Raw genomic sequence first — 9,037 nt, 5'->3', positions numbered from 1 at the left:
TTTCCTGAAATTGTGTTCAATAAAATAATTAATATAATTCCTTAAAATTTTATTAAGACTTTTAAAGCAGTATGCCAGTAGGAGTAATGGGAAGTGAGAGAGTTCATAACTCTCAGAACTCCTGTGTTGGTCAGGTTTCAAGGTTGTCTAGTTATCTTCCCAGTCAGAGGGATGGAAATATGCATTGTAAAATAAAAGCTTAAGCTGTTCAGAACCTGGACATTACAGAACCAGAATATTGCACCAAATATGCTGCATTCAGACAAACGTATTCCAGGGAAAAGCTGCTCAGTGTGTTTGCTCAGTAATGCCAGTTCCTGAAGACCACATTGCACTCCTGTTTTTACAGTTGCTATAGTTTGGGTACATTTCCTCCTTTCCCCTTTGTTAAGCTGACTGCAGTGATCCTGGCAGTGTGAACCTTCCAGCAGGATTGGGGTTTGCAGCACCTGTGGGGTGGGGGTGGTGGCTGGAAGGTGATGGGTGCTGGGGCAGGCACTGGTGGGTTTGCATCCCAGGAGCCCAGTGAAAGCAGGGACAGCTCTACCGGTCCTACCGAATCCTGGCTCCAAACTGCATTCCCAGCCCTGGGCTGTGATGTTGAGGTGAGTAGTGGTGCTCCCTAATATTTTTGGAGTGGTATCTCCTCTCTCCACTAACTCTACTCACTTCTTCAGGACGGAAGATGACTATTTCTGCCTCTGATTTTTTTATTGCAAATATAGTAGCTTGTTGCTTTTCTCATTTCCAACAAGATTATGCAAAACCTAGCACAAAGAGATTTATCACCTCATCTTTACAAAATTCTGTTTCTTTCATGTCTATGGTTCAGTTGTTCCCAGTAGTGCCTGATTTTCTTCTTGTTAGTCATCTTTGTTTTCTTAGCCAGAAAAAAAGCACTCAAACTTCATAAATTCCAGTCCTCTAAAATGATAAAACTCTACTATTTGTGTTGTGTTCAATGCAGAGTTGTATGCATGCATTATGCATGTTTCTCTCTCATCAACAGTAAAAGAACCCGAAGTATTTCAGAAGAAGAAATTAATAATACAAATGTTGCAGCCCTTTATTACTTCTCTTTCAAGTCAAAGAAAATTAAGGAAGAGTTTCAATGTTGGTTGAAGTTTACAGTGACCCGTTTCTCTTCCAGAATTTGCTAGCAAAGTTAATTTTACATTGTTAAATTTCTTAATGTGGAATTACTGACAGATACTCAGCTTCTGGTTAGGCTCATAGATGATATGTGCTGTCTACAGGAAACAGAGTTTTCTGTGGAGTGTGGTTTCTTGTTTTGTGGAAAGCCAGAACTGGTATCTTTGAATAAAATCCAAAGAGGAAAAGAGAAGTTGACTCAAGACGGACAAGTTTAAATTAGCAGAATTTTCCCTTTGATAAAGTATATATGAGTACTTTACCTATCCATTTCTAATTTGTCCCTGATGCAACATCAAGTCTGCCTCTCTGCCTGTCTCTCACACTTATATTTCTGTTCTACCAGAGATGAGACTCCTCAGAAGACCTTTCACACTGTTTAAAATCCAATTACCCTGAAAATTCTTCTCTTCCCAGCTATGTCTCAAGTGTTCAGGTTATGATGAAATTTCTCTGCTTGATTATACACTTACCTTACCAATAGAAGAAGAGCTTTTGCCTGTTTTATATACCTGTACATTTATACAAGTCCGATTGAATCAAAAAGTTACTGGTTTTAATATTTAATGAGCTGTATTTTTTTAATATGAATAACAGTGAACAGAACAGGACAGGAGAAGATAGGAAAGAAAAAGAGAAGAAATAATTTTGAAACATAAAATATTCAAGAATTACTGGCAGCTGTGGACAAGGAGGAAGTTACTACAAACGGTAGCACAGTGCTTCTGTTACTTATTCTCAGACTTCCTCAGAGAAGTTGTTTATTCAGGAACTTATTGGTTGTACTAATTTTAGAACAACTCAGATTCTTGATTTTAATACCAATGGCAATAAATTCAGTGTTTCTTGTTCATGTCTCTATAATTTTTTTAATGTGATTTCACATTTTTCTCTTCCATTTTCAAATCTTGTCTGCATTAAGTCATTTTAATGCTTTTGTGGTAAGTAAAAATTAATTTCTGCTATATGATGAACTGAATGGGGTAGCACTCTAATGCCATGCACTTTTTCTTAGTTTTCACCTGCAAGGAGTTCAAGGTGTTTCTTAAAATCTAGGGAAGTGTTTGGCATTTGAAGTAGTATGGATGTTTTCAATGTTAACCTGCTTCTTTCTGCTGCAACACATTTGCTTTGTGTTGCATTTGTGTCCAATCAACAAGGCAATTGCTCTTTAATATTTTTGACACCTTGTTCATGCTGAGTCATGTAAAGCATTAAAGTGTTGTCAGGGGATGGAAAATATCACACTTGAAGACAAACCATGAGCATGAGGGAAAAACCATGCCATCAGTTTGAGATTATACAGCAAGTATATACTTTACTTCATGGTAAAAACAGGGCAAGATATTTTGCAGAAACTTTGCATTGTGCACAGATCAGTACTACAAATAGTTTGAACCAACTATATTAGCACTTTCACCTCCCTGGAATCAAATTCTCATTGCTTTGCAGAAGCATCTGTGGCTTAGCTTTAGCTGTATCTTATTACTGAAGAATGAAGTGAAAAACTGATTTTATAGAAAACTGTACCAGTGACCTTACTACAGCACTCACTCTGTTTGCAAACCAGGCACTTGGCTGAAACACTGCAGTGAGAACTAAGATTTACTTTGTCTTTTAAAAAGGAATATTCCAAAACCAATTGGTCTTAATAGCAAAATGTTCAATTATTTCAGGATTTTAGTAGTACTTTTCTGTAAAAATACTTGGCATATTTGTTCTTCTATCTAAAGAGACAAGTTTTTTTAAACATTATTCCCCTAGCAGCAAACATTGGTAGATAGAATTTATTTCTGCATTGCTACCAGCAGTAAAATTTTGGTTATGTCAGTATGTACCTTGCTTGTGGATTTATTTTCTTGTAAAAGATTTTGAGATTGATTCACCCAGAGCTGGATTCAAAGAAGTCCTAAGGATTTCTGCGAGGTGCTGAGCACCTCAGCCTGTATCAGCAGGGATGAAAACTATTGGATTTGGCCCACACTGCTCTCAATTCCCTACTGAAACCATTCAGCTTATTCAAGCTTATTCACATTACAAATATTTGCTTTATAATTGCTTGCAAATCACCTTGAAAAGTTTGGAATGAAACATGCTGCAAAAGTGAAATATTAATGTTATGACAAGTATATTGCAACCCCCCACCAGGTGTGTGACTCCCTCACAATAGTCTACCTTTTTGCATAAAATATTTTGATACGAAAGAGAACTTGAGAATCCATTAGGAGTCTTCCATAGAGGAAAGGATTGGTCTTTTTTCCTATATTTTCCTTTTTTGTTTGTTCATTTCCTCCCACTCCTCAGCAGAACAATTTAGCAAGGTTCCAACTCAAGATTCTGAAGCTGAAATTACTCATATAGATATATATTTGTTTCTAGTTATGGCACCATTACAAAATGCATTTATTTAATAACTCTTAGTGCAAAGCTTCCCTATTAGTATTCACAGTAATCTTTGCATAGAAACATTCCTCTGGGAACCGACTGTCTGTTTTGCAAAGGGCACAAGAAGCTGTGGAATAGGAAATTGTGGTATCCTGATGCTGAGTAACATCAGCAAGAGCAACAGTGCTGAGTAGCAGAAGCACTCATATTTGAAAGTTGTGTTCCTTCACCAAAACACAGTGACAGGAACTAATTTGACAGGAAAATAATTTAACTTTATATTTGCCTACAGCCTTGCTCTAAGGAGCCAAGTGAAAGTGAAGAATGAGGACGTTAAGAGATCAATTAAATCTTCAAGGACGAAAGGTACAAGAGAAGAATGGAAGGAACAGAAAAGTGGATTCTGATCTGGCGCTAAAACTTAAGTCACCATATTTTGCAATGCTTTGAAATATTTCTTTAGAATATTAGGAACGTTTTTACACAAGTATCCACAATTATCAGCAGATTACATAGCTGAACATCTGGAAAGGGTTCTGAATATTGTTAAGTACATAAAACTGCTATGCACTACTAGGCTGAGACAGACTGAAGTTCATGTTGAAGATATGTGTGATGAAAGAGGCTGGGACAGTCATGGTGAGGAGCCATGTACATTGAATTTTATTGCTTGAAGAAGTTGCTTTCACAACAAGATCATTTGCTATCTCTTGGTGAAATAGAGTAGATTTTATTACAGTAGATTTTATCTAGATGCTCAATAGGATCTTTCATTTGGACAGCATTTTGGCTGACTCCGTGTCCGTGAATAATATCCTGTAGGCAGATATGGTAGATAATTTTTATTTGCTCAGGCAGTATCTTGATGGTTTCTTATCATCTACATCTATAGGTATAAGCATGTTCTTTTTCTCTCTCTCCTGTTGCTAAAACTATAGAAAAGTAAAACCTCTTTATTCCTTTTTGGGCTTCATGAGAATTAGTCTTTACAGACAATTAAGGAATTCAAAGAAGCTTCCAAGAGGAACTGTTCCCACTCCTTATGTGATACAAAGTTTCACTTTTCAACAAGTCTGGGTAAATTACTGTGGGATTTTCTGTCATTAAGATAAAATAGAAAAAGGTAATCTAATCAGACAAGATATCAGTGTGAATTAATCTTAGACCAGTTGCTAAAGTACATTGGTGGCAATGATTTACATCTTGGAACTTTAAATTGGAAAACATCTGGTGGAAGGTGTCAGTTTGTGAAGTGACAAAATGTAACAAAAGTGTGTAATATTTGTGGAAAGGATCAGCTTGCTCAGAGAAGACAAAAGAAGCTGCAGTACAACACTCTGTGCCATATGCACTGGCTTGGCCTCCTTTGGTAGAACCCACTGTCCTGCTCCCAGCCACGTCCTGGTGAGCTGCTCCAGAAAGCCCTCCTTACACAAGCTCTGCTGCAGGCTGGTCACCTCCCAGATGCTGTGCAGCACTGCTTGCCTTGGAGGACTGCTCCAATAGATCATGTTCATACCTAGTCAAACCTGGTCAGTACTTTGTGATTACCCTTATTTTCCAGGACTTGCCTGCTAAGTCCTTGCTTTTGCTTCCAGAGCTGCTACACGCTTTCCTGGTGCTGCTGAGAACCACAGGGCTGCCTAGAGAGCACCGTGTGAGAGATCACCAAAGGGAATTTCTACAAGCAAGACAGAGTACTGGGAGAGACACGAGGAGCACCCTACCTCATGAGCCTCAACTCTGCCTCTCCTCAGGAGAAAAGGCAGTCCTAGCAGATAGCTCAGGAAATTTGAGAGTCCTGGTTTAATTCAGCCTCTGTCTGGAATATAAGAAGCTCTTACAGTTCTTTGCATTTTGGATCCTCATGTTGTATGAAGAGTGGACAGAGCTCCTTCAGAAGTGTGGAAAACATATCTATTTGAACCCCTGCTTTGATACAGAGGGTGCTTGAAAGCAAATTGGATTTAATTTTGTATGTACGTACCATTGCATTTTTTTGGATTAGACTTGCTGATGACATTGATGTCCTTACAAAAAAACTGCTTATAGCAGGAAGTATCTCTGGGATGAATATGTTTGCAAGAATGGAAACAAACTGGTTTTCTATAGGGAGCTGTTCTATAAATAGTGGCTTGACCAAGCTGTGAAGACAGCTGGGGAGAGGTGGCTCTAGACCATATAAGATGCCCATCAGCATCTTCCTGTTTTAGTGTTTTAAATGAATTTGGATGGGGTTTATAGGTAACTCTGAGGCACAACTTATGTTGCCTCTGCTACCTGGTGTCCTCAGGGTAAAATACTCAGAACACAGAAGAAATGCTGATCAAGAAGAGGTTCAGTTTACCTCACCCTGTGCTGAATTCACTAAATCTACCTCTCTCTGCAAGTGGAATGGAAATAAGAGATTTTGAGTGATGTGCTACAGTTTTTCTTTTTCAGTTTATAAATTTTTAGGTCTGAATGTTTAGCCAGCTGAGTGTTCATTCTAGATAATTACTTAAATTGTATGCCATCACTTCTCCCTGAGATTTGCAAATCTCAATTTTACCTAATCATCTGAGTCAAAGCACTGTTATTTGGGCATTCTTATTTTTCTCACTCCATCAGTGGTTTTCTTCACCTTTTTTATTTTTTGGTGTGTGAAATAGTGATGATGTCAATATAATACAGCTCTTCCCACAGCCCTGACATCTAGTTTTGACCCTATTTCGGCAAGAGAGTACAGTGAAATCCCTGAATTTACAAATGGATCTGAGGCTGTCCATTCATGTTTCAAGCCAATTCACCCTGAATAAAGTTGGCTTGAAGTTAGATTAGGCAACAAGGAATTCCTGATTCTGCTATTGATCTGCTAGGCAGTGTGAGTCTTGTGGTATGTCACCAGTGCTTTGTTTGCTTTTCTCATGCATGAGAACAGAAGTCCTAAAAGTGTGCGGAGGGTCACAGATTAAAGACATTTTATGAGTATTAAGACACAGATTCTTCTGATTTCGTTACACAATAGCTCATCTTGCAGTGTAAAATAGATTCATTACTGCTTCAGTAATATGTCTTGTAACAGGATGGACTCAAACATAACCCGATGACTAGAACAACAACTTAGACCAATGTGAATTTGCTGCACCTTGCACATAAACTATATTTCTGAGTAGTTGAAATATAGAATTGATTTGTTCTTTGAGCCAGCTGTAATTGAACAGATCATTAATGACGAATGGCAGAATGCCCCAGCCATCCTTCCAGGCACGACTCCAGATGGAAGTCATTGGATGAAGAACAGGAAGGTTTGGCAGAAAGTGAAAAAAGAATAAATTCACTACACATCATTCATTTTGCCTGACTGCAATAAAGTAATTGTAACACAATGTTGTCACAGGATAACGGTCTCCTGCTGCTTTAGAAATGCTTCGCAAAACAGATGTTTACTTTCTCTGTGGGAGACATTGATCCCGCGACAACAATCTTTTTTATTAAAGGAAAATTAAGTACTTACAGGTTCAGCAGTACTATAAAAAAGATTATTATAAAAAGCCATATAATGTAATAGGTGAAATGATATGAACTATATATGGGATATATGTGATATGTGCAACTAACGCCTAAGTGGGATTAGTTCAAATACTTTCAGCAGATTTGCAACCAACATTTTCTCACTGAAGGCAGATAGGACAATGCAACGCACTATGATGAAGTTGGTTTTGTTATTTTAATCTTCCAAGGCTGTGTGAGCTGCAGAAAAACAGCATTTGTGAATAAAAATAATATCAAAACTCTAGCATATAATGTCTGATGAGAAAAGCATAGTTAATAACGAATAAATAAAAATCATGAATAATTACCAATAAACTAACAGATTGTAAATAACGGAAATTAAAGACCATGCATCTTCTGTCAGGGCTGAACTCAGTATTGTGAATTATGCTCATTAGCACTAAGATAAAAATGTGAAAATATATAAAAAATGAGAAAACATTTGCAATTTTCAAAATATTTTCCTTAGGATCACAGAGTCACTGTATCATATAGGTTGGAAAAGACCTCTAAGATCATCAAGTCCAACCTTTGACAGATCATCACCCCGTCAACTAGACCACAGCACTAAGTGCCACATCCAGTTTTCTTAAACACTTTCAGTGATGGTGAATCCATCAGCTCCCTGGGCAGCCCAATCCAATGCTTAACCACCCTTTCTGTGAAAAAAATTGCTCCTGATGTCCAGCCTGGATCTCCACTGGCACAGCTTTAGGCTCTGTCCTCTTATCCTGTCACTTCTAGCTTGGGAGAAGAGATCAACCCCCACCTGGCTACAGCCTCCTTTCAGGCAGTTCTAGAGAGTGACAAGGTTCCCCCTGAGCCTCCTTTTCTCCAGGCTAAACACCCCCAGCTCCCTCAGCTGCTCCTCACAGGACTTGTGCTCCAGACCCTTCCCCAGCTTCGGTGCCCTTCTCTGGACACGCTCCAGCCCCTCAATGTCTTTCTGGCAGTGAGGGGCCCAGAACTGAACACAGGATTGGAGGTGTGGCCTCAGCAGTGCCGAGTACAGGGGGACGGTCACTGCCCTGGTCCTGCTGGCCACACCACTGCTGATCCAGGCCAGGATGCCATTGGCCTTCTTGGCCACCTGGGCACAGCTGGATCATGTTCAGCCAGCTGTTTAATGAGAAGAGTAATTATGCATTAGAAATTACAGAAGAATTAAAAGTACTCAATTTTTTTCTAAAGTGTCTGCAATACATGTGGGACACATACATTGCACTCTGTTGTAGTACGTCACTGCTTTAGTGAACCTTATCCATTTTACAGACATGCTGCTATTCATCCAATAACATGCCAACTACTCTTTTGGGCTAATGAGACTTGTATAAAAGAAGAACTTTTGTTCTCTTATGTGCTGTAAATGCCCATGTCTACGGGCTCTCAAAAGCATTTGACTGTCAGATGAAGCAACCCCTGTGGTATTTAGCTTTTGCCAAGATTGTGTCTGGATCAGGAGAAATAAAATGGAAATAATTAACTATGGACTGAATGACTTGTTGGCTCATCAGACTCACCTCCAGGATCTGCATCATCTTGGATGTTCTGCTGTCCATTTCTATTTAGCTTGAGACAACTTATGATGGTGTTTGGTAGTTTTCCAGCTGGTTCCTCTGTCTGGTTCTGTGCACTTCACATCATGAATCCCAAACAGAGTTGCAGTATGCAGACTACTGATATCTTTAGTAACTGGATCGGGCAGTTATGAGGCTTACTTTCACAAGCTTTAAAGGTTGTATCTAATCAGACTAGCCAATGCATAGCAACACTGTGTCTCGGTTTACTCAAAGCTCTGATTCAGCTGAAGAAAAGAATACTTGAAAAACCTAATGGCATTTTTTGCTGAGTTGTGAACTTCACTATCTAGATGTTGAAGGAAAATGTCTTTTACATTCTTGAAAAGAGTTGGTTTGGTTTACAAGTACATTTGGTTATAATAGTCCTGACCTCAGGAAGTCACTGA

This window comes from Coloeus monedula (assembly GCF_965178545.1).
Source record: "Coloeus monedula genome assembly, chromosome: 3".
In the NCBI taxonomy this organism is placed as follows: domain Eukaryota; kingdom Metazoa; phylum Chordata; class Aves; order Passeriformes; family Corvidae; genus Coloeus; species Coloeus monedula.
This window is presented reverse-complemented; position numbering follows the sequence as displayed.